The following is a 24,104-nucleotide window of genomic DNA, read 5'->3' on the forward strand; positions in this document are numbered from 1 at the left end:
CTATGACTTGCGGTAGGTGTAGTAGGGGAGGTCGTTCAGGTCCTCCCATGGTGTTGTTGACGGACTGCACGCAAGTGCGGAGAGCACGGTGTTGGCTGCCTGGAGGGAGAGGCGGACGCGCCCGTGGCGGCGGAGGGAGTGGAGGAGTTGTGCGGCGAGGTGGGGGAGGCGGAGGCGGGCGCAGGCGGAGAGCGCGGCGTCGGTGAGCGCACTCGTCGGGAGGCTGGCGAGGAGGTGGCGGTGGAGGTGGCGCAGCGGGTCGAGCGGGACGAAGTGGAGGAGAAGTGACACGCAGAGCGGGAGCCAGGGACGGCGAGGCCGCCGCCAGCTTCGCCACCTCGGTCCTGGATCTCGTCTCGTCCACCGCCATCGTTGGATCTACGCGGTGCCGCCATTCACCGGGGACTGGTGAGGAGCCCTAGCCGCCGCAGCCCTGCTCTCACCATCGCCCTCGTAGCCGCCGCCACCGCCCTGGTCTTCAACCTCGACCTCAACCTCGCCCGCCGCCGCAGCACGAACAAAGCGACTGAGAGAGGGCCGGGCCTGGTCAGACGGAGAATTATACGTGACAGGCTATACAACTTCAATCATCTCTATACTACCCAAAACATTATTTTTCTATTATAGATTTACCATTCTATCCTCAATTACATAAAAAATTTTGAAAATAGAAAATTTTCCACTTTTGTCGGGGGCTGATCCCACCAATTTTAGTATGCACCCGGTGCGTATAGTCCCACCATTTAGTACGCACTTAGTTCCTCCCGGTGCCTCTCAAATTGGTTCCTCTGCCTTTTTAGACATCGGATCGGTCCTCGTGACCCGTCCTTTTTGCGACAACCATTGTAAAAATTCTAATAATATTAAATAGCGAAGTGCTTCTTCAACTCTTTCCTTTCTTTTTTACTTTCCTAAGTGCTCACGTCTATCTTAATCTATATCTGATCCAGACTCTGCTCATGTATGAATCTATATCATGATATTATATGTCAACATATAACCTACAACCTGAAGATTCTTAGTGTCTTGCAAATAACATAAGGTCCTCTTAATAACCTCCTAGTATCAATTTCTAAATTACACTGATATCTACCAATCATAGGATCCCCATGTTGCCTTGAGAGGAGGTGAGTAGGAGTTCCTAAAATTTATGAGTCTTGCTTCGGAATACAGGACCAAATATCTAGATTTTATATGATATATGGTCTAGACATTCGTCGAACTCGATATTCGGTATTAGGTAACAAGAAAACACAAATTAATAAGAATTACGCCTACTTAATCGATTATATTTGTTACAAAGGGTTGTTGGAGATGTAGTGAGTTGGTTCCTTCCATAATCTACATTCATAACTTTTCTCTCTGAATTTCTAACCTTTACCAAAAAAAAATTCAGCTGGACCCAGAATTTCTGGCATGACTCAGCTAAAACATGCATATATAACTTTTTACTCTGAACTCCAATTTCGATAATCTTAGACTCTATGGAAATATGATTAAGATGGATATCCATCACATCTAAAAAACTCTTCCAGATCATCATGTGCAAGTGTTGTGACAAGTGTTTCTCTCAGGTTAGCACTTCTGTTTGGTTAAATTGAGCAATAAGACTTGTCAACACACTCAATGTTGCATCCCTCTTCATAGTACGACATACCTATATTCAAGATAAAGATAAAATTCACAATGGCAATCATGCAATCAAATAAAAAGCAAAAGTGGCACTTTTTATTTTGATTTGATTGAATGGTTTCCCAAGTATTTCAACCTCTTGAGCTTGCATGATTCTTTATTAGCTTATGGGCCTAAACTTATGGAAGTTTGGGTTGTAAGGAAAATAGATGCTATTGGCCATTACGTTTGGATTTTGGTGTTTGATGATCAACATGAGCATTTGAACTAATGACATTTGCTGGTATATACAAGGTATAGTTCAAATGGAAGCAAGGTGTACTTATACGTAGGCAAAGTGATGATCAGAATGATCAACATCTCAAGCAAGACATTGGAAGTTATATTGAAGAACTACAAGACACGCTAGAAGTCTAAGACACTAAGAAGTAGAAGCCTAGAAGCAAAGACACAAATGAAATTGAAGCCACTAAAGCCAAGACAAAAGAGATGGATGAACTAGACTTGTCTCATGCTTTCTCGGATATGCTCAAATTGATCTTATATCAGCTCAAAGTTATAGAGCTCTTCATTAACTTTCCGAAAAGTCTAAGATCATCAAAATTGGAGTTCCGAGGTAAAAGTTATGCTCAAAATACAAAAGTGTGTGTCATGGTGAAAATAGACCAGTGGATTAATCCAGTGCTCACTGAACTAACATGAATAGTAGTACAACATAGTGGCGGATCCAGAAACGGACCAAGGGGGGGCTAAATAATAGAGGGCAAAAAAATTTTGCTCACTGTACGTAGTACACTAATAGATGTAGCAAAGATTGATATCGATTCAAACTGCTCAAAGATACATAGAACCATGATGAGGATAGAAAAGTACCAAATACAAAGAGCCTTCCATAATAAAAAAATCCATGCCTGATGTCATCCATCTTCACGAATTCACACCATTTGAACCACCATGCTCAATGCTACATAATTTTTAAAATGTCATACTTCTTCATATATCATGATAGCATTATAAAATGAAAAGTACTAAAACAATACACACCTCGGGCCCTCGTGTGGCAAATTTATCTTCCGGTTTCTTAAGCCTTGAAAGTGCTTCAAAAAATTTTCATCTTCAATGGATGCAATCAAATCTCACTCAATATAGCATATCATGATATTATTCATCCAATCATCATTCATTTTATTCCTCCGTTCGGTCTTGATAATATTCATAGAGGAGAAGGCTCTTTCAACTGTTGTTGTTGCCACCGGCAAAATCAATGCAAGTTCAATGAGACGATACAACAAAGGGAAATGTGTATGTCTATCACTTTGAACCATCTTCTCAGCAAGGTTACCAAGATCAGTACAAGTGCCAAAATCTTTATCATTTTTTACTTCATCAATAAATACAAGAAGGTCACCCCTTAGCTTTTCACAATCATAATTACTGAAGTCATCTTTATAGATCTTAGCAAGCTCAACTAATTTCTCTATCTCAAAGTTGGCAAAAGAACCATTCGGATCAAGACAAGAAACACATCTTAAGAGTTTAGTTGATCTTTCTGGAAACTGATTGTTTAACTCACAGAGAATCTAATCAATCATGGCAATGAAAATCCCATGATGAAAATGATGGTAGTGTCTCACTAATTTGGCACCATGAAATTTGGAACGACCTCTAATTGGTATCATATCTTCCATATTAGGAATGTCTATCTTCTTTTGGACACAAAAGCTTTTTACCTCTTCAAAAAGATCATCCTAACCATTTTCCCTCGTGGCATTCATATTTCTCATCACAGAACCAATCAATCCTATTGCATGAACAATGTTCTGATTTTTCCTTTGCAAACATTGTGATAGTTCTTGAGTCAACCCCAATACTCTAATCATAAGATGTAATATGAACACAAATTCAAATGACTCCATTCTTGTTATCAATCCAGATGCAATAGTTTTGTTTTCCCCATCAGCTCCATCTTCACTAATATTCTCTAACACCTCAAGTACAGAACCCCACATGAGCATAAAACGTGCCAATGTTTTGTGATGTGTTCCCCACCATGTATCACCAGGCCTAGCAAGACTAGTTTCTTGGTTTTTCCCTCTCCCGGGACAAATAGCACCACTATCTAATTATTGAACAAGATGGTCACGGTGATTTTGGAGGAGTTGATCTTTTCTTTTGCAAGAAGCACTAAAAGTATTGACAATTGAAATGACATAATTGAAGAAATCAAATGTTGAAGTACAACACTTGGCTATAGAAACAACCACAAGCTGCAATTGATGAGCAAAACAGTGGATGTAAAAGGCAAATTGGTTTTCATTCAATACTAGCCTTTGTAATTCATGAAACTGTCCCCTCATGTTTGAAGCTCCATCATATCCTTGTCCTCTAATCTTGAAATAGATAGACCATACCTCCTAAGCATAGTATCCAATGCTTCTTTTAGTGAATGTGATGTGGTGTCAGAAACATGTTCAATGCCAAGGAACCTCTCAATGGCATTTCCTTTATCATTGACAAACCTACAAGAGAAAAGGAAAAATATGGTTGAAAGCATCTAGGTCCCTAGTTCGGTTTCAGTAATTAATGACAATACGTGATTACCGTGACTAACGTGTGTTTTGCAGAGGCAATTAAGTTAGGTCACGGTAATGGAGATCGATTGGGCTATCATGTTGGTCATGCCCCTACGATGGAAATCATTTTGGGTTTTCAAAGGATGGACTAGTTGTAAGTGTCGTTTGGAGTTGAAGAGACACTTAGAGTAGTTTAGGACTTTGTTTTTCCTTTGGCTGTACTATTAAGGGGGGTATGGACGGGTAGCTTGACCTAGGTGAGTCTAGTGGGTTAGGTGTGGTGCACACTTGCTAAATCTAGTACTGGGTAGCTCCTAAAAAGCCCTTAGATCCATTGGAGCAACCTTCATTCACGTATGATTGAGAGTTGGAAGTGAATGGAGGGTCAAATATTGACCGGACGCTGGTTCCAGTGTCTGGTCAGTTCATTTGATCAAGGTGAAATCGTCTGGTGGGACAGGACGCTGAGAGGTGAGTGACCGGACCCTGGGTGCCAGCGTCTGGTCGACTCCAGTAAGGTTCTAGAGAGGGAAAATCGTGACCGGACGCGTCCGGTCACAACTTAAACACTGAAAGTCGGGGAGAACTGACCGGAGCATCCGGTCAACATGACCGGAGCGTCCGGTCACCCCACAGAGGCACATAACGGTTCGTTTTGAACACGGGTGTATAAATACTTCCTCCATTCGTGTGAGGGGGTACTTTTGCTCATTCCAACAGCTGAGAAACACCCTTGAGAGTGCCAAGAAGAGCAAGGTCCTAGTGAGGTGAATGAGATTTGAGAATCCAAGAGTGAGACCTCATTAGTGAAAGCAAGAGTAGCAAAGTGTGCATCCACCCTTCTCATTAGGCTTGTCATGGTCAAGTGAGAGTTTGTGCTTGTTACTCTTAGTGATCGCCATCACCTAGACGGCTTGGTGGTGATTCGGAGCTTGGTGATCATCCGGCGGAGCTTGTGGATGACCCAACTCAAGTTGTGAGTGGCTGTGGGTGATTCACCATGATGGAGTGTCAAAGAATCAACCCGTAGAGAGCACTTGATCCTTGCACAGATCATGGGGGAGCTACACCCTTGTGCGGGTGCTCCAACGAGGACTAGTGGGGAGTGGCGACTCTCTGATACCTCAGCAAAACATTGCCGCGTTCCTCCTTCTCTCTTTACTTTGAGCATTTACTTTGAGCAATTCAATTCTTGTCTTTACATTCATAGAATTGCCATGCTAGAGTAGGATTGGAACTTAGGTTGTGCGGTAGAACGTTAGAAACACTTTCTAGGCACAAAGGGTGAAGTTGGGCTAACCGTAGTGCTTAATTATTGCAAAGAAATTTAGAATTAGCCCAATTCACCCCCCCTCTTGGGCATCTTGATCCTTTCAATTGGTATCGGAGCCTCATGCTCACGAATTAGACTTAACCGTTTAGAGAAAGATGTCTCACGGGGATGGTCCTCCTCCTATCTTTGAGGGGGATGATTTTCCTTATTGGAAAATCAGCATGGAGGCGTATTTAGAAGCTCTAGATGTTGGAATACTTAGAGCCACCTCACAAGGCTTCCCAAAACCTCGGGATGCCACACACCTACAAGGCGATGAGGTGAATTATGAGAAATGGAATGCAAAGGCTCGAAACACAATCTTTAGAGGCCTTTGCAAATATGTGTTCAACCGGGTGAGGAACCACAAAGACGCCCATGCACTATGGTTAGATATTTGTGCGCTCCATGAGGGAACAAAGAGTGAGCATGAGGAACGCTATCATCTTGTCATAAAAAAGCTAAATTCATTTGAAATGCTTCCTAAAGATAGTGCTAATGAAATGTACTCACGCTTGAATGTTCTTGTAGAGGAAGTCAATGGGCTTGGACTCACTCAAATGCAACCATCTGATGTTGTAAGAAAGATCTTGAGTGTCCTCCCCATTGATAAATATGGGCATATTGTGACCGTGCTTCATCAAGGTGATCTTTCCACCGCTACACCAACACAAATCTTGGGAAAGATCAATGCTCATGAGATGTACATGCACATCACACATCAAGATGGCTCATCCTCTACAAAGAAGAAAGAAAAAGACTTAGCATTCAAAGCTAGCCAAGAGAAGGGCAAAGCAAGGCTTGAGTATGAGAGCTCAAGTGATGATGAAGTTGATGATGCTAGTCTTGCTCTCATGGTGAGAAGAACCGCCAAGATTCTAAAGAAGCTCAACAAGAGTGGCATCAAGTTTGATGGGAAGAAAAAGAAGTTCTTCACTAGCTCTAGAAGGAAGCCAATCTTGGAGATGGATTGCTACAATTGTGGAGAACTTGGTCATCTAGCACACCAATGCACAAAGCCCAAGAAAGACAAGTACAAGAACAAGTACAAGGGCAAGAAAGATGACTCAAGTAATGAAGAAGAAGATGAGAAGAAGATGAGAAGAAGAAAAACAAGCCATACAAGAAGAAAGATGGCAAGAAGAAGGACTTCCACAAGAAGAAGAAGAATGGGAAGGCCTACATCATCGGTGATTGGCTCACGGACATTGATTCATCAAGTTGCTCATCCGATGATGATAGTGATAATGAGAAGGTGGTTGCCATTGTGATTGACTCTTCATCATCTTCACCAACACCACCGCTATCATCCTCTACACACCTATGCCTTATGGCCAAGGGTGAACAAAAGGTATCAAATGATGATGATAGTAGTAGTCATGATCATGCTAACAATGATGATTGTGATAGTGATAGTGATGATGATGAATTTGAATCACCTTCATATGATGAACTTGTCAAATTGGTAAACAAATATACTAGGATCATTAGAAATACAAGAGCTAAGAATGACAAGCTAGAAGCTAAGAATGATTCTCTTTTAGCTAAATGTGATATAGGCTCGTGTTGAGCTTAGAGAAGCAAATGATGCTATAACATCCAAACTCAAGGAGCTCAAATCTTCTAAGAAAGAGCTTAAAGAAAAACATGATAAACTTGAGAGCATACATAATGAGCTCATCACTAGCCATAACATGCTAAAAGAAGAATATATTACTCTTAAGATTAATCATGATAATCTTGTCATTGCTCAAGAATATTTATCCAATGAGCCACATGATGCTACTAACAATGTTGTTAAGATTGATATAGCTACATCATGTGATGATTTGATCATTGAGAGCATTGAGCAAAGTTCTAGTAGCAAGAGCAAGCAAGTGGTTGAGACCGATAGTTATGATGAGTATGTCAAGCTCAAGAATGACAATGAAAAGCTCAAGAAAGATCTTGAAGAGATCAAAAGCCACAACACTATTGTGCTAGAAACTCTTGATCATGATGGTGATTTGATTCTTGAGAATGAGAAGCTCAAAGAATAGAACAAGAAACTCAAGGAAGAGAAAAACAATGATGCACTCAAGGAAGAGAACAAGAAGCTCAAGTTGGAGAAAGAGCATCTTAAGATTGGATTGAGCAAATTCACAAGAGGCAAGCATCTTCAAAGTGAGCTACTAATGAACACCGTCATGAAGATGAATAGAAGTGGCATTGGGTACTTGGCAAACCAAGAGAAGAAGGCTCAAGCTCAACAACAACACAAGTCAAAGCCAAAGCCAAAGAGATGTTTTGAGTGTGGACAAGATGGCCACTTTGCCCATGAGTGCCAAACTCCACCACCACAACCCTTGCTCAAGCATGCTAGACCTTTTGCTTTCAATACTCCTTACATGCTTAGAAAGGATTCTAGTGAAAAGATGAAAGTCATGTTCTTAGGACCTCCCAACAAGAATAGGCCTAAGAAAATTTGGGTAGCAAAGTCACTTGTTGAGCAGGTGAAGGGCCCTCAACAAGTTTGGGTTCCTAAAGCTTGATCTCTTATGTGTAGGTGAACTACAAGACCAGTGGAAGTCATTGGGTTATTGATAGTGGTTGCACACAATATATGACCGGTGATCCTCGTATGTTCACCTCACTAGATGAAGAAGTAGATGGACAAGAAAGAATCACATTTGGAGATAATTCAAAGGGCAAGGTTAAAGGATTGGGCAAAGTGGCAATATCAAATGATCATTCTATCTCAAATGTGCTATATGTTGCTTCATTGCGCTTCAACTTGCTATCCATTGGACAATTGTGTGATCTTGGCTTCTAATGCTTGTTTACCGAGAAGGAAGTTGTTGTATCTAAGAAGGATGATGATCAAGTAATATTCAAAGGATTTAGATGCAACAACCTATATCTAGTGGACTTCACCTCCGAAGATGCTAATTTGAAGACATGCCTATTCACCAAAACAACACTTGGGTGGCTATGGCATAGAAGACTTGCTCATGTTGGGATGAGCTCACTCAAGAAGCTAATGAAGAATGATTTGGTGAGAGGGTTGAAGGATGTAAAGTTTGAGAAGGATAAGCTTTGTAGTGCATGTCAAGCCGGCAAGCAAGTTGCAAATACTCATCCAACAAAAGCTTTCATGTCAACCACAAGAGTGCTAGAACACCTTCACATGGACTTATTTGGACCAACAACATACAAGAGTTTGGGAGGAAATCTTTATTGTCTTGTGATTGTTGATGACTATTCAAGATATACATGGGTATTCTTCCTTCATGACAAATCCGAAGTTGCACCATGCTTCAAGAAGTTTGCCAAGAGAGCACAAAATGAGTTTCAAGTGAAGCTCAAGAAGATAAGAAGCGACAATGGGAAAGAATTTGACAACACAAACATAGAAGCCTATTGTGATAAAGTTGGGATCAAGCATGAGGTCTCCGCAACATATACTCCTCAACAAATGGTGTAGTTGAGAGAAGAACCGGACATTGATCACACTAGCAAGAACAATGCTTGATGAGTACAACACTCCCAAAGCTTTATGGGCAGAAGCTATCAATACCGCATGCTATGCATCCAACCGCCTATTCCTTCAAAAGTTTCTTGGCAAGACACCTTATGAGTTGCTCAATGGGAAGAAGCCGGACGTCTCCTTCTTTAGGGTGTTTGGTTGCAAATGCTACATCTACAAGAAGCGGCAACACCTAGGGAAGTTTCAAAGACATTATGATATTGGTTTTCTTGTTGGTTACTCATCAAAGTCCAAAGCATATAGAGTATTTAATCATGCGACCGGCTTGGCTGAAGAAACATATGATGTGGAATTTGATGAATCTAACGGCTCCCAAGGAGCATATGAGAATCTTGATGATGTAGGTGATCAACCATTGAGGGAGGCCATGAAGAATATTCCGCTTGGAGACATCAAGCCTAATGATGATGAAGATGATGTGCAAGTGATCAATCCACCTTCTTCATCAAATGTGCCACAAGATGGTGATAAAAGATGGGAGAGTAGAAAATAAAGACACTCATGTCTCCCATGAGCAAATGGTGACATAAGCACATGATGGTGATGCTCCATAACCTCCCCCTCAAGTGGTTGATAGAAGAAATTCACCTCTACTCCAAGCTCATCCACAAGATCTCATCATAGGGAGTCCATCAAAGGGAGTAATGACTCGATCTCAAAAGCTTGCATCATTTATTGAACATCACTCTTTTGTCTCTTGCTTTGAGCCTACTAAGGTAGAAGAAGCTCTTCAAGATCCGGATTAGATAAATGCCATGCATGAAGAGTTGAACAACTTCACCTGCAATGAAGTTTGAACTCTTGAAGAGCGACCACAAGGCGCAAGAGTCATTGGAGCAAAGTGGGTGTTCCACAACAAGCAAGATGATCAAGGCATTATTGTGAGAAACAAGGCAAGACTAGTTGCAAAGGGGTTCTCTCAAGTTGAAGGTTGTCCAAGGCGTTATATGGGCTTAAGCAAACCCCAAGAGCTTGGTATGCGTGCCTTCGGGACTTCCTCATTGAGAAGGGCTTCACCATTGGGAAGGTCGACACCACACTATTCACCAAGAAGCTTGATGGACATATCTTCATTTGCCAAGTGTATGTTGATGATATCATCTTTGGATCATCAAATGAAGATTCTTGCAAAGAGTTTGGTGAATTGATGTCAAAGGAGTTCGAGATGTCAATGATTGGAGAGCTTACATTCTTTCTTGGTTTTCAAGTCAAGCAAATGAGAGAAGGGATTTTCATCTCTCAAGAGAAATATACAAATGATCTTCTCAAGAGATTCAAGATGGATGAATGTATGCCAACTAATGGACATCTCGACCTAGATGAGGGAGGTAACACGGTTGATCAAACTCTCTACCGCTCTATGATTGGTAGTTTGTTATATTTAACCGCATCTAGGTCTGACATCATGTTTAGTGTGTGTATGTGTGCTAGATTTCAAGTTAATCCTAAGGAAACTCATTTGATTGCCGTTAAAAGAATCCTTAGGTATCTTAAGCACACACCAAGCATTGGCCTTTGGTATCCCAAAGGAGCTATATTTGAATTAGTTGGCTATTCCGATTCGAATTATGCCAGTTGCAAAGTTGTTAGAAAAAGCACATCCAGAGGGTGCCATTTGCTTGATAGATCACTTGTGTCTTGGTCCTCCAAGAAACAAAATAGTGTGGCTTTGTCCACCACCGAAGCGGAATACATTGCCGCGGGTCCTTGTTGTGCACAAATTCTTTATATGAAACAAACTTTGCTAGACTATGGTGTAGTTCTAGAAAAAGTACCTCTTTTGTGCGACAATGAAAGTGCGGTAAAACTTGCAAATAATCTAGTTCAACACTCTCGCACCAAGCACATAGATATCCGCCATCACTTTCTTAGAGATCATGTTGCAAAGAATGATATTTCATTAGAAGGAGTAAGGACCGAGGATCAATTAGCGGATATCTTCACTAAACCGCTAGATGAGGCGACTTTTTGTCGATTGCGGAATGAGCTCAATGTTCTTGATTTTAGCAACTTCTCTAGAAAATGAGCTTGTGTTGTCCCTTGCATTGCATTGTAATATACAACATGCTTACTTTATGGTAATGCACTTAGGGCTTGTCTAACATGGTTAAGATAACCGCCGTAAAGCGTGTGAAGAAGCTTAACCTTGGATCAAACTTGACAAGCAACTAGATTTACTTTCAAGTATTGCATTGCATATGCATGAATGTTGCTTTGTTGTTTATCTTCAATTGCCCTCGTATTGTCTATTTTCTTAAAAAAAATTATAGCCTAAGGCAAAATATTTTTAAAAATTTTGAGGGTTTGAGAGAGGTCACTCATATCAGTCTCAATTGGTGTTTATTTGGATCTTATTGAAGTTGAGACTTGATTGGGAATAGGCAGCACGAAAGACGTTGAAGATTTGCTGGAAAAGGAGTGACCGGACGCCGCATCGGACTCTAAAGTCCAGCATCCAGTCAGTGTTCACCGGACGTGTCTGGTCATGATTCTAGGGGTTTTGGACCTCTCTAGAATCGACCGAACTCTAGGTGGCAGCATCCGGTCATTGCCACCAGAGCGTTCGATTAGTTGAAAACGTGTGGATTCTGATCTCTTTCCTGCTTCCTTTTCTCTTACGTCATGGGGGCCACCATATAACCCAGATTAAGCCACGCCGTGACCTAATCCGGCCGTACCCGCACCGACTTCGCCATCTCGAGCCACCGCGCCGCGCCCTAGCCACCGAATCCACCAGCGCCGCTCTTGCCGGTGCCACCTACTTCATGCCGCCTGCCCACAGTCATGCCGCCGCGCCTTGCACGCGCCGTCTCCCACACAGCAGCACCATGCGCCGCCCCTCACCGCGACCATCTGCGCCAGCGCCGCTCGCGCACCACCATGCTGCACCACCATGCGCCACATCTTCACCCTACGCCAGCACCGCCATGCCCATGCTATAGCTCGCCCGAGCCGTGCTCTAGCGCCGCCGCCATGCCAGTGCCCTAGCGCCGCCGACTGATCCTCGCCGAAGTTCATCGGAGTTCCTGTTGCCTTCACCAGAGCCTCTAGTGCCCACATTGCATATTCCCTGCCGCCAATTCACGCCGACCAGCGCAACCCTAACCCTAGGATTCCCGGTGGTTCCCTGCATGTCATTCCTCTGCTTTTCGGATCATTGGTTCATTAGGTAGCAAGCCCTCGATTCCAATTTTGTATCTATTGCTTGCTTTCTTAGGGTTTCGTATCTCTAGATATATTGTAATTATTCATATATCCGATCTATTCTAACATGCAGCGAGTCGGTGCTTCTGAAGTCTTGTTGGTAGTTGACAGTTAACTTGGGGCCAAGCTCGTGAGTACGGATCGAGGCCAAGCCACGGAAGTGACAGTTGGCAGTTGATCTTTGTCAGCGGTAGTTGTTCTTTTTAGATCCATAAGATGGCTCATGTCAAGAATGTCAGAGGAGGTCTCGGTGATGAGGATCCGAGGCCCCCACCTCGCCAGCCTATAGATGCAAAAGGCAAGGCGACGAAGAAGCGCAAGTACCCTGATGCAGATATAGCGAGAGCAGCCACAGTTGCAAAGGCCATAGAGCGTGCAGAGAGAGGAGGTGCTAGGAGTGGTGTTGTTATTGCAGATCAGCTTTCACCAACACAGAGGGCTGCACTTGAGCAGGTTGAGCGCCGTCATGGTGGTTCAGCTGGGACTATCATGGTTGGAGGATGGTGTGTCGCTATTGATGAGAGTCAGTCTCAGGGGTGCCATAGTAGCAGGCATAGCCAGCAGAGCAGACTCAGAAGGGAGAGCAGGCCGAGAAGACAGAGTAGGCACCTCAACCACAGTTACACTGCTCTGGTCGTACCCGTGCTCTAGTCACACTGAGGCTAGAGACACAATGGAGGGGTTCTCGTCCGCCTCCTAGACCACAGGGTCCGCCTCCAGTGACTCATCTAGATTTGAGGGCCGCCACGACCAAGCAGGTATAGCAGCTCAAATTTGTGGACTTTGAGCGGTGGTTCCTGCCGAGGAGAGATGACCGAGCTTCAAAGGGTTTCTACACACCACTACATGAAGATTTTTATAATGCATATCTTGACAGTGGGGCAGTATTCAGATCTCAGAGGGTGTGCAATATTGGGTCCATTGTAGTAGCAGTAGGAGAGCATATTTGCCCTTACCTATCTTACTTGCTAGGGTTGATAGACTTACTCAGACGGACAGGCTTTTATGTTCCATCTTGGGTTCGTGAGTTCTATGCTACACTCTGGATTGACCCATAGCATAGATTTATACACTTTGCATTCAGAGGTAGAGATTATAGGCTGATGAACTCTAGGGTCAGATAGATACTCAGGCTTCAGGAGCAGCCCATCTGGCTTGATGAGGTGTGCTATGGACAGACAGAGCCTCCCAGACGCCCTCACGGCGGTCTTGTACCCCCTACAGATCTAGTCCGCCATTTCTTCACAGAGCCTTTCGGCGAGGGGTCGAGCAGGACACCCAGAGACCTCACTCCTACAGCTAGAGTGCTTGATGCTATTATGAGGAGGTCCATGCTTCCAAGGATGGGATATCGAGAGGGCCTGACTCACATATAGCTATGGCTACTGAACTCTCTGATGCAGCAGACTATTTTTGATATTTGGGATCTCTTACTATCAGAGATGGAGGATACTATTGCAGAGGGGTTCAGAGGTCACCGGCAGTTGGCCTATGCTCAATGGATTACATTCTTGATTCACAGGGCAGTGATAGTGAGGCCTCCAGAGATGGTAGCAGAGTACAGTGGTGCTACTACAGAGTTCGCTACATACAACATGACTCAGATGCTCCGCCATAGTGCAGTGAGGACACCTAGCCAACCACGTCATCGTCCAGAGGTGCTAGAGACTGTAGCCTAGTAGGATGAGACCATTAGGGGCATAGCAACTACTGAGGAGAAGCATTTAGATGATCAGTAGGAGGGGATGGTCGAGAGTGACCCCAGTGATAGCTTAGATGATGACTACCGGGACATTCCTCATATGCCTCCTCGACGACATGACCATGAGGCCGGTAGCTCTAGTTCACTAAACCTGCACCACAGACAGATCTTAGTCTAATTGCTATCCTTGAGTAGATGAGGCAGGATTAGGCTCGCCGAGCTCAGGAGACGGCTGCTATATTTGCTCAGTTTTAGACCAGGCAGGATGAGTTCTAGCGACAGTAGCAGGCGATCTAGCAGTAGTAGCAGGCTATACAGCAGCAGCAGGCCATGCATCAGCAGCAGCTTCTCATGCAGCAGAAGCTACTTGGATTTATGCAGCATGTTGTGACAGCTATTGGTGCTCCACCGCCACAGCCTTCACCCCAGATTGGTCAGCCTACCACCACTTCTATGACTCCAGCTTTCCAGCCCAGTGGGGTTCAGAGTTAGGGACCGCCAGCGCCACAATTTCCTTCACCTACAGAGCAAGTGTCCCAATGGTTTGCTTTGCCAGTGCCAGCCCCACAGTTCACACCTCTTCATACGGGCTTTACTCTGCCTCAGAGTTCGTCAGTGCTCACCCCAGTTTCCAGGAGCCTTGGTGCTTTATTCAGTGAGTTGACAGGGTAGCCTACACTACCAGAGCTACATGTCCTAGGTCCTTCCATAGTGGCACCTATTACTGGGACCACAGAGATGCTCCCTTCTTCAGTTGCATCATCAGAGCAGGCAGCGCTAGTTCTAGATCCGACCTAGACCGCTTCAGCATTGCTTCCAGCTATAGAGGGTCAGACTGCTTAGAGCTCAGGATCAGATGATGATGGCACATAGTTCTAGCTCGCTCCTCGCACCTTAGCGCCTGACTCATCCGCTGCAGCCCCACCGACCGACCCTTAGGTTTTGGTGTTTGACGCCAAAGGGGGAGAGGGATCGAGTATGTTAGCCTTAGAGGGAGCGATACATTTAGGGGGAGACTATCTATTAGCTTATAGCTTATCTATTACATTTGGAGTTTTATGTGTGATACATTATGCATTCATGTTTACTATTATGCATTGAACTACTTAAGTGTGATCGTAATCGTGATATTAATGTGATCGTGATATTTATGTGATATGTGACATGTGTGCTCTCTACTTTGAATTATTTATATGTCATATCACTTGTGTTATGCTCATTTGCTTTCCTTCCGCATTTTACTCCGATGCAAATGACCTTTATTACTTGTACTCATGCTTATTTCATATATATTGAGTACATCATGTTGGCTTGGGTCATATAAGTTTGCCCAACTCTTTTGTTCTTATTGTCCAAAGCTTATATGATCCAAGCATGTTAAAAACCTCAACTCTTTCACATACTCGAGGTGGTATTGTCATCAATCACCAAAAAGGGGGAGATTGAAAGCATCTAGGCCCCTAGTTGGGTTTCGGTGATTAATGACAATACGTGATTACTATGGCTAACGTGTGTTTTGTAGAGGCAATTAAGTTAGGTCACGGTAATGGAGATCGATTGGTCTATCATGGTGGTCATGCCCCTATGATGGAAATCATTTTGGTTTTTCAAAGGATGGACGACAAGGTTAAGGATGGACTAGTTGTAAGTGTCGTTTGGAGTTGAAGAGACACTTAGAGTAGTTTAGGACTTTGTTTTTCCTTTGGCCATACTATTAAGGAGGGTATGAATGGGTAGCTTGACCTAGGTGAGTCTAGTGGGTTAGGTGTGGTGCACACTTGCTAAATCTAGCACTAGGTAGCTCCTAAAAAGCCCTTAGATCATTCATGTATGATTGAGAGTTGGAAGTGAATGGAGGGTCAAATACTGACCGAACGCTAGCACAGAGTCCGGTCAGTTCATTTGATCAAGGTGAAATCATTTGGCGCGACTGGACACTGAGAGGTGAGTGACCGGACGCTGGGTGCCAGCGTCCAGTCGACTCCAGTAAGGTTCTAGAGAGGGAAAATCATGACTGGATGTTCTCTAGCATCCGGTCACAACTTAAATACTAGAAGTCGGGGAGAACTAATTGGAGCGTCCGGTCACCCCGCAGAGGCACATAACGGTTCATTTTGAACACGGGTGTATAAATACTTCCTCCATTCATGTGAGGGGGTACTTTTGCTCATTCCAACAGCTGAGAAACACCCTTGAGAGTGCCAAGAAGAGCAAGATCCTAGTGAGGTGAATGAGATTTGAGAATCCAAGAGTGAGACCTCATTAGTGAAAGCAAGAGTAGCAAAGTGTGCATCCACCCTTCTCATTAGGCTTGTCGTGGCCAAGTGAGAGTTCATGCTTGTTACTCTTGGTGATCGCCATCACCTAGACGGCTTCATGGTGATTGGGAGCTTGGTGATCATCCGGCGGAGCTTGTGGATGACCCAACTCAAGTTGTGAGCAGTTGTGGGTGATTCACCGCGATGGAGTATCAAAGAAACAACCCGTAGAGAGCACTTGATCCTTGCACGGATCAAGGGGGAGCTACACCCTTATGCGGGTGCTCCAATGAGGACTAGTGGGGAGTGGCGACTCTCTGATACCTCGGCAAAACATCGCCGTGTTCCTCCTTCTCTCTTTACTTTGAGCATTTACTTTGAGCAATTCAATTCTTGTCTTTACATTCATAGAATTGCCATGCTAGAGTAGGATTGAAACTTAGGTTGTAAGTCTTTTTGTGCGGTAGAACATTAGAAATACTTTCTAGGCACATGGGGTGAAGTTGGGCTAACCGTAGTGCTTAATTATTGCAAAGAAATTTAGAATTAGCCCAATTCACCCCCCCCCCCTCTTGGGCATCTTGATCCTTTCAATAGTTACTTGGAAACAACAAAACAAAATCAATGAAATACACAAATTAAGAGATGGTATATACCTCACAACCACAACCATTTGTTCCTTAATAGATGCATCATGAGCCTCATCAACAAGCACCGCAAATCAACGATCTCCTATTTCATTTTTAATTAACTCACTTGCCTCCTCTGCACAAGCCCTAACCAAATCTTTTTGAACTATTGGGCAACTCATTTGATTATTGCCTAGAGTATTTTCACCGGTCACAAGTGCAGCCTTCGGATCCTTCTTTCTGTACCATTCAAGCATCTTTAGAAAGTTCCCTTTGTTTCTTGATGTTTTAGACTCATCATGTCCACGAAAGGCTAGAGCTTGTAAAAGGAGAAATCTAGCAATGCCTAACATAATAGTTAAACGAGCTTTATATGCCTCCTCTTCTGCTACGCTTGTCACAGTCCACACATGTTCAACACTTTGTCTCTGATTTTTGAAATCAAGTGCATGCTTCCTTGCATTACTATGAAATCCATCAATTGATTGAGCATCCTCCTTTAAAGACTCCTTTTGCATTCTTGCAATTTCTGAACACAACTCTAGTGAATGTATCATTTCTATGAAACCTAGTTTGTTGTGGCTTAAAGAGATAGCAATAAAAGCAATAGGCTGCATCCTTGGCTACACTGTACTCTAACCAATCAAATTGATCAAACTATGATCCAACAAATCCTCTTGCTTGACCTTTACCATTGACTTTTTTTGGAAACTTATGACCAGCCGGCCTATGTGGACCTATTTGTGATATGCTCTCCTAGCCTTATCCCTAATGTCATGATGAAACTCATCAATCGGCTTCCTATTCCCTAGATCATCAACTATATCTCTCAAATCAAGTTCAATCCATGGTCTTTTCTACTCAAGCTGACTCTCTTTATTTCTGGTATTACTATTTGATGCATCTTTCTTAGCATAGTATCTTTCCATCCTAAGACATTGGATTTTGCATATGAATTAAGAAATAAGAATTATCAAATGTAGCAGACAGTATAGAATTAGGGATTTGGATCTTGCTTCTAATCTGCAGGGGCAGCCGGGCGGCCGGCAGGAACACGGGAGGGGGTGAGGGGGTGCAACGACTAGCGTAGCCGGCGGGGAAACGGGGGAAGGGCGTGAAGGCCGGAGTTAGGTGTTGTTGTCGCATCGCGCAGTGTCGTTGCGGCTTCACGACTCGCGATCACGAGAGGGAGTCGACGAGTCAGGGACGCAGTGTAGGGTTATGAGGATGCTACGCTAGCTGGAAAACAAAAATTCAACCTCATAAACTAGGATCCACTGCTAGTTATAGTTCACGGGATTACCACTAGATGCGTAGGTGCAGCGGAAGCGACTCGATGTAGTCGTACGGGTCATAGCAGTGCCATGCAGTTGCAAGGTCATCCGTACATCCGTCCCCTTCGTGCGGTTCATCCTTGTGCTCCAGATGCAGCACCTCCGAGGTATCCACACGTATAGGGAGGAAGCGTCGCGCCTCCGGACTACTAGGTCCACAAGGAGCAGCAGGCACGGGCGTAGGATGGGCGGCGGTGGCTGCCAAAATGGCGTGGATACCTAGCCCCGTTGACCACCCCACTTATTTATAGGCGCCCCTAATGAGCTCCCGAGTTGGAGGCCCATTAGTAACCCTAAGCCTTGTCTAACTCGGATCCAATCCGAATTAGGCTTCCAGCCCCTTAAGCGTGCGACCCTATGGGTTCACGCACACATAGACATGGCCCGAGTACTCCTACTCGGCCATTAGTTGATAGCGGCCTCTAGCAAGGCATGTCAACTCCTATGCGTACGCAAAGATCATATCAGACGAACCACCACAAAACCACATACTTGTTATTCCCTTGCCTCACGATATTTGGTCCAACTCATAGGTTAACACTTAACCCAAGCACGGCCATGCATTTCTTGATCTAATCATTAGAGTGATCCAGTGATATCTCTCTCATATAGAGAGGGGCAAATTCCTTCTTGATTGTCTATGTCTCATAGCATGTTTCCCGACAAACCCGAAAAACCACCTTTATAACTACCCTGTTACAGAGTAGCGTTTGATAGTCCCTGAGTAGGTCGTTTCACATCTTGAATACATACAACAATCTTAGGTCTAAGGACATAACATACATGATGTGAATAGAGATAATAACAACATCTCACGTTGGGTCAGTCCAGCCCCATGTCATACATGTGCCCACATTATTAGTTTGACATCTCCATGTCTATCACTTATGAAACATAGTCATCAACTAATAATGTGCTGATCCATTACTCATGTGTGTCCTCACACGAACTCTGACTAGGGACAACATTAGAATAACCATACAAGTAAAAGAGTTTCACAAACAATTCACATAATTGCTAATCGATACAGGTTGTCTTTAATGGAAATTCAATGAACTCATAATATATCATGGATACAAGGCAATATAATCATCTCTATGATTATCTCTAGGGCATACTCCCAACAATCTCCCACTTGCACTAGAGTTAATCTCAAAGATATCTAATACCCATAGCTCTCATGTGCGCCTCATGCTTAGGCTGTGGAAGAGCCTTTGTCAAAGGATCTACAACATTCAAATCTGTGTGTATCTTGCACATCTTGATCTCATCTCGTCTAACGAACTCTCAAATGAGGTGAAATTTCCACAGTACATGTTTGTTCTTTTGGTGATTCCTTGGCTCCTTAGCCTGCGCAATTGCCCCATTGTTGTCACAATGTGGATTCAATGGGCTGGACGCATTCAAAAACACACCAAGTTCAATGAGGAACCTCCTTTGTAGCTCTAGAAGCTGCAATGTACTCGGCCTCTGCTGTAGAATTGGTCACCGTCTCCTGCTTGGAACTTTTCCAACTTACAGCAGCACCATTTATTGTGAACATAAAACCTGATTGAGACTGTGAATCATCAGTGTCAGTTTGGAAGCTAGCATCGGTGTAACCATTTACAATGAGCTCCTCCTCACCTCCAAAGATTAGGAACACATCTTTAGTCATTCTCAAGTACTTCAGAATGTTTTTAACAAGTGTCCAGTGACTCTCTCCTGGATCAGCTTGGTACCTGCTCGCAACACTTAGAGCATATGAGACATCTGAGCAGTACATATCATGGCGTACATGATGGACCCAACTACCAAGGTGTATGGAACCTTACTCATGTGCTTCCGCTCATCAGCTGTCGAAGGACACTATTTATCGCTAAAGCGCATACCATGTGACATAGGCAAGAACCCTTTCTTGGACTGTTCCATGTTGAATCATTTCAACACCTTGTCAATGTACGTATCTTGGCTTAATCCTATAAGCATCTTCGATCTATCTCTATAGATCTTGATGCCCAAAATGTATGCTGCTTCTCCTAAATCCTTCATAGAAAAAATATTATTCAGTGAAGTCTTTACGGATTGCAACATAGGAATGTCATTCCCAATCAATAATATGTCATCCACATACAAGATCAGAAATACAACATCGCTCCCACTTTCCTTCTTGTAAACACAAGGTTCTTCTTCATTCTGACGGAAGCCAAACCCTTTGACCACTTCATCAAAACGAATGTTCCAACTCCGAGATGCTTGCTTTAACCCATAAATGGATTTCTGAAGCTTGCAAATTTTTCCAGCATTGTTTGGATCAACAAAACCTTCGGGCTGTATCATATACACGTCCTCATCCAAATTTCCATTTAGAAAGGTTGTTTTAACATCCATCTGCCATATCTCATAGTCGAAATAAGCAGCTATTGCTAGAATGATCTGGATAGATTTAAACATTGCTACCGGCGAGAAAGTCTCGTCGTAGTCAATTCCTTGAACTTGCCAAAAACCCTTTGCAACAAGTCGAGCTTTATAGATGTGAACATTTCCATCCATATCCTTTTTCTTTTTATAGATCCATTTGCACTCTATGGGTCTAACCCCATCAGGCGGGTCAACCAAGTTCCAAACTTGATTGTTTCCTAGGGAATCTATCTCGGATCTCATGGCACTTTGCCATTTCTCGGAATCTGGGTCCATCATTGCTTCCGCATAAGTCGCAAGTTCGTCATCGTCTAACAATAACAAATCCCCACGCAACTCATGGATTCTTGCTGACCTTTGTGGTTGTGGTGGTGTTTCTATTGCCACGGGTATCTCAACTTGTTCTGCTACATTAGCATCACTCATAGAGTCCTTCCCAACTGGCTCATCTTGAACTTCTTCAAGATACACCTTCTATCCACTTTTCTCTCTTTTGAGAAACTCTTTCTCTAAGAAAACACCGTTCCAAGCAACAAACACTTTGCCCTCTGATCGGTTGTAGAAGTAATACCCTAAAGTTTCCTTCGGATATCCCACGAAAAAGCATTTGTCTGACTTGGGTGTTAGTTTATCTGTCATAAGTCGTTTGACATAAATTTCACAACCCCAAATTTTTAGAAAAGACAAACTAGGACTCTTACCAGTCCACATCTCATGTGGTGTCTTAACTACGGACTTAGACGGTACCCTATTCAATGTGAAAGCGGCTGTTTCTAGAGCTTATCCCCAAAATGATAACGGTAGGTCTGACTGGATCATCATAGACTGAACCATGTCCAACAAAGTCTGATTACGTCACTCGGACACGCCATTTCTCTGAGGCATTCCAGGTGGCGTAAGCTGTGGAACAATTCCGCAACTCTTTAGATGATTGCTAAACTCGTGGCACAAATATTCACCTCCATGATCAGATCGCAAAGCCTTAATTTTCTTGCCACGTTGATTCTCTACTTCATTCTGAAACTCCTTGAACTTTTCAAATGTTTCACACTTATGTCTCATTAAGTAGACATAGCCATATCTACTAAAGTCATCAGTGAAGGTTATGAAGTATTGGAATCTGCCTCTTGCTGTCGTACTCATTGGTCCGCACACATCAGTATGTATGAGTTCTAGCAAGTCTGCCACCCTCTCAGAAAAACCTGTGAAAGGCATCTTGGTCATCTTGCCCAGCAGGCAAGCCTCACATGCCTCATATGATTCAAAATCAAACGAAGTTAAAAGCCCATCAGAATGGAGCCTCTTCATGCGATTCTCACTTATATGACCTAAACGACAATGCCACATATAGGTAGGACTTAACTCATTAAGCCGAGGCTTTTTAGCACTTATATTATTGACATGAGCATCTTCAAGATTTAAAATAAATAACCCATTCACAATGGATGCAGAAGCCACAAACATGCCATTTTTAGAGATCACACAACCATTGTCTTTACTCACAAATGAATAACCATCCTTCATCAAACATGAAGGTGACACAATGTTTCGACTTAAACTAGGAACAAAATAACAATTATTCAACTCCATAATAAATCCTGACGGGAGGTGGAGTTGCATCGTCCCGACGTTAAACGCAGCAACTCTTGCATTATTGCCCACGCGAAAGTCAACTTCTCTCTTTTCCATGCTTCTACTTCTTATCATTCCCTGCATCGTATTGCAAATATGAGCAACCGATCCGGTATCAAATACACAAGAATTAATATAAGAGTTAACAAGGAAAATGTACGTAACATAAACAACAAGTGTACAAGCTGCGGGAGTACCTTTACTGCCGCGATCCTTTATGGATTCTAGGTACAACTTGCAGTTCCTCTTCCAGTGACCTTTCCCATGACAATGAAAGCATTCAGCATTAGCAGGTGGTCCAGCCTTGGGCGTAGGTGGGTTTGGCTTAGAGATCTCATCTTTAGCCTTGCCCTTTTTCTTCTTCCAAGAATTGCCCTTCTTCTTAAACTTAGGCTTGTTTTGGACCGCCATCACATGGCTACTACCAGCACCTTTCTTGATATCAGCCTCTGCTATTTTAAGCATGCCACATAATTCATTCAAGCCCTTCTCCACCCCATGCATATGGTAGTTCATGACGAAATTTCCATAGCTAGGCGGAAGAGACGCGAGAATAAAATCAGTAACTAATTCAGGGCCAATTGGGAAGCCCAGCTTCTCCAACCTTTGAGTGTAACCAACCATTTTGATCACATGTGGCCCAACTGTTGCGCCCTCTGCTAGCTTGGTTTCAGCAAAAGCCTTTGAGACATTGAACCTTTCAGTCCTGGCTTGAGTCTAGAACATATCATTGAGCACCACGATCATATCGTGCCCTGCATGGTTATTGTCAAACTACAACTGCAAATCTGGTTCCATACAAGCAAGCATAAGGCAACTCACTTCAAGATCAGCATCACATGCTCTCCTGTAAGTGTTTTTCTCTGCAGCAGGTGCATTATCAGCAGGCTCTTCTGGTAATGGGGTGTCTAGAATTTCTTCCTTTTTCTCAGCCCTGAGAACAATTCTCAGGTTGCGGATCCAATCCTCATAGTTTGTTCCATTCAACTTATCTTTCTCAAGAATTGAACGCAAAGTAAATGGTTGATTGCTAGGCGCCATTTATCTACAACAAAAGTAATGCAAAATACTAAGACAATATATCCAAGATAGAGTAAACAATATTAAACCTTTAATAGAATCTACTCCCACTAAAATCAATATCCCTCTCTTGAAACTTAGTGATTCAAGACCCACAACTAACAAGTCTACTAGTGAGCTTTAGCATCACCGCTAGAAGACATGGTAGATTAGTAAGCAACTCTTTGCTAATCATATCACATATGACTCTTGTTGTTGGGTAGCATCTCCATGCTTTGGTGCCCAACTACTCATGCTACAAGGTCCCTAACCATTAGGATGACCTTGTCTAAGTAACCAACCCTTCTACTGTAAGTATCCGATACAAACCTGTCTAGTCAAGGAAAACTAGTGCCACCCTAATTTCATAGACCCACCACCGATTGTACAAGACACAAGACAATGCAAGGTTTGGGGAAGCATTTTAACTTAAACATTGCCGAGGGATCGTTCTACTTCACCATCGCATGTAGACAAAAACATTATCGCACGTGAAAGTAGAACATAGTAAGAACGGCATTAACACAGATATGACATGGTATAGCCCATTGTTCCTTTGGGGATCTCCATCTCCATCGAATTGTTCCTCATGATGATCTCCATCACCATGATCCATGTATGCCATCCTTCAGTGATGAGTCCACCAAGACTAGCTATCACTAACGCAAGGCAGTGAAGAAAATTACATAGTCGCGGATAGGATCATCACAGTTTGGCACGTAGGCCATTACATCAAATTGACAATATCTTTGTGGCTCCAGCCATATTGTCATACTCACGACATGCAAGCCACAAATTAATTACATACATGCATCACATACACATAAGGGCTATACCAGTCAT

At 43.3% G+C, this 24,104-nt stretch overlaps 1 pseudogene; it reads right to left on the bottom strand.

Annotated features, from left to right (window-relative positions):
- On the bottom strand, window positions 1–23,210 carry LOC136524061 (uncharacterized; annotated as a pseudogene).
- Window positions 23,211–24,104: the final 894 nt, after the last annotated feature.

This window comes from Miscanthus floridulus, chromosome 18 (assembly GCF_019320115.1).
Source record: "Miscanthus floridulus cultivar M001 chromosome 18, ASM1932011v1, whole genome shotgun sequence".
NCBI lineage: Eukaryota > Viridiplantae > Streptophyta > Magnoliopsida > Poales > Poaceae > Miscanthus > Miscanthus floridulus.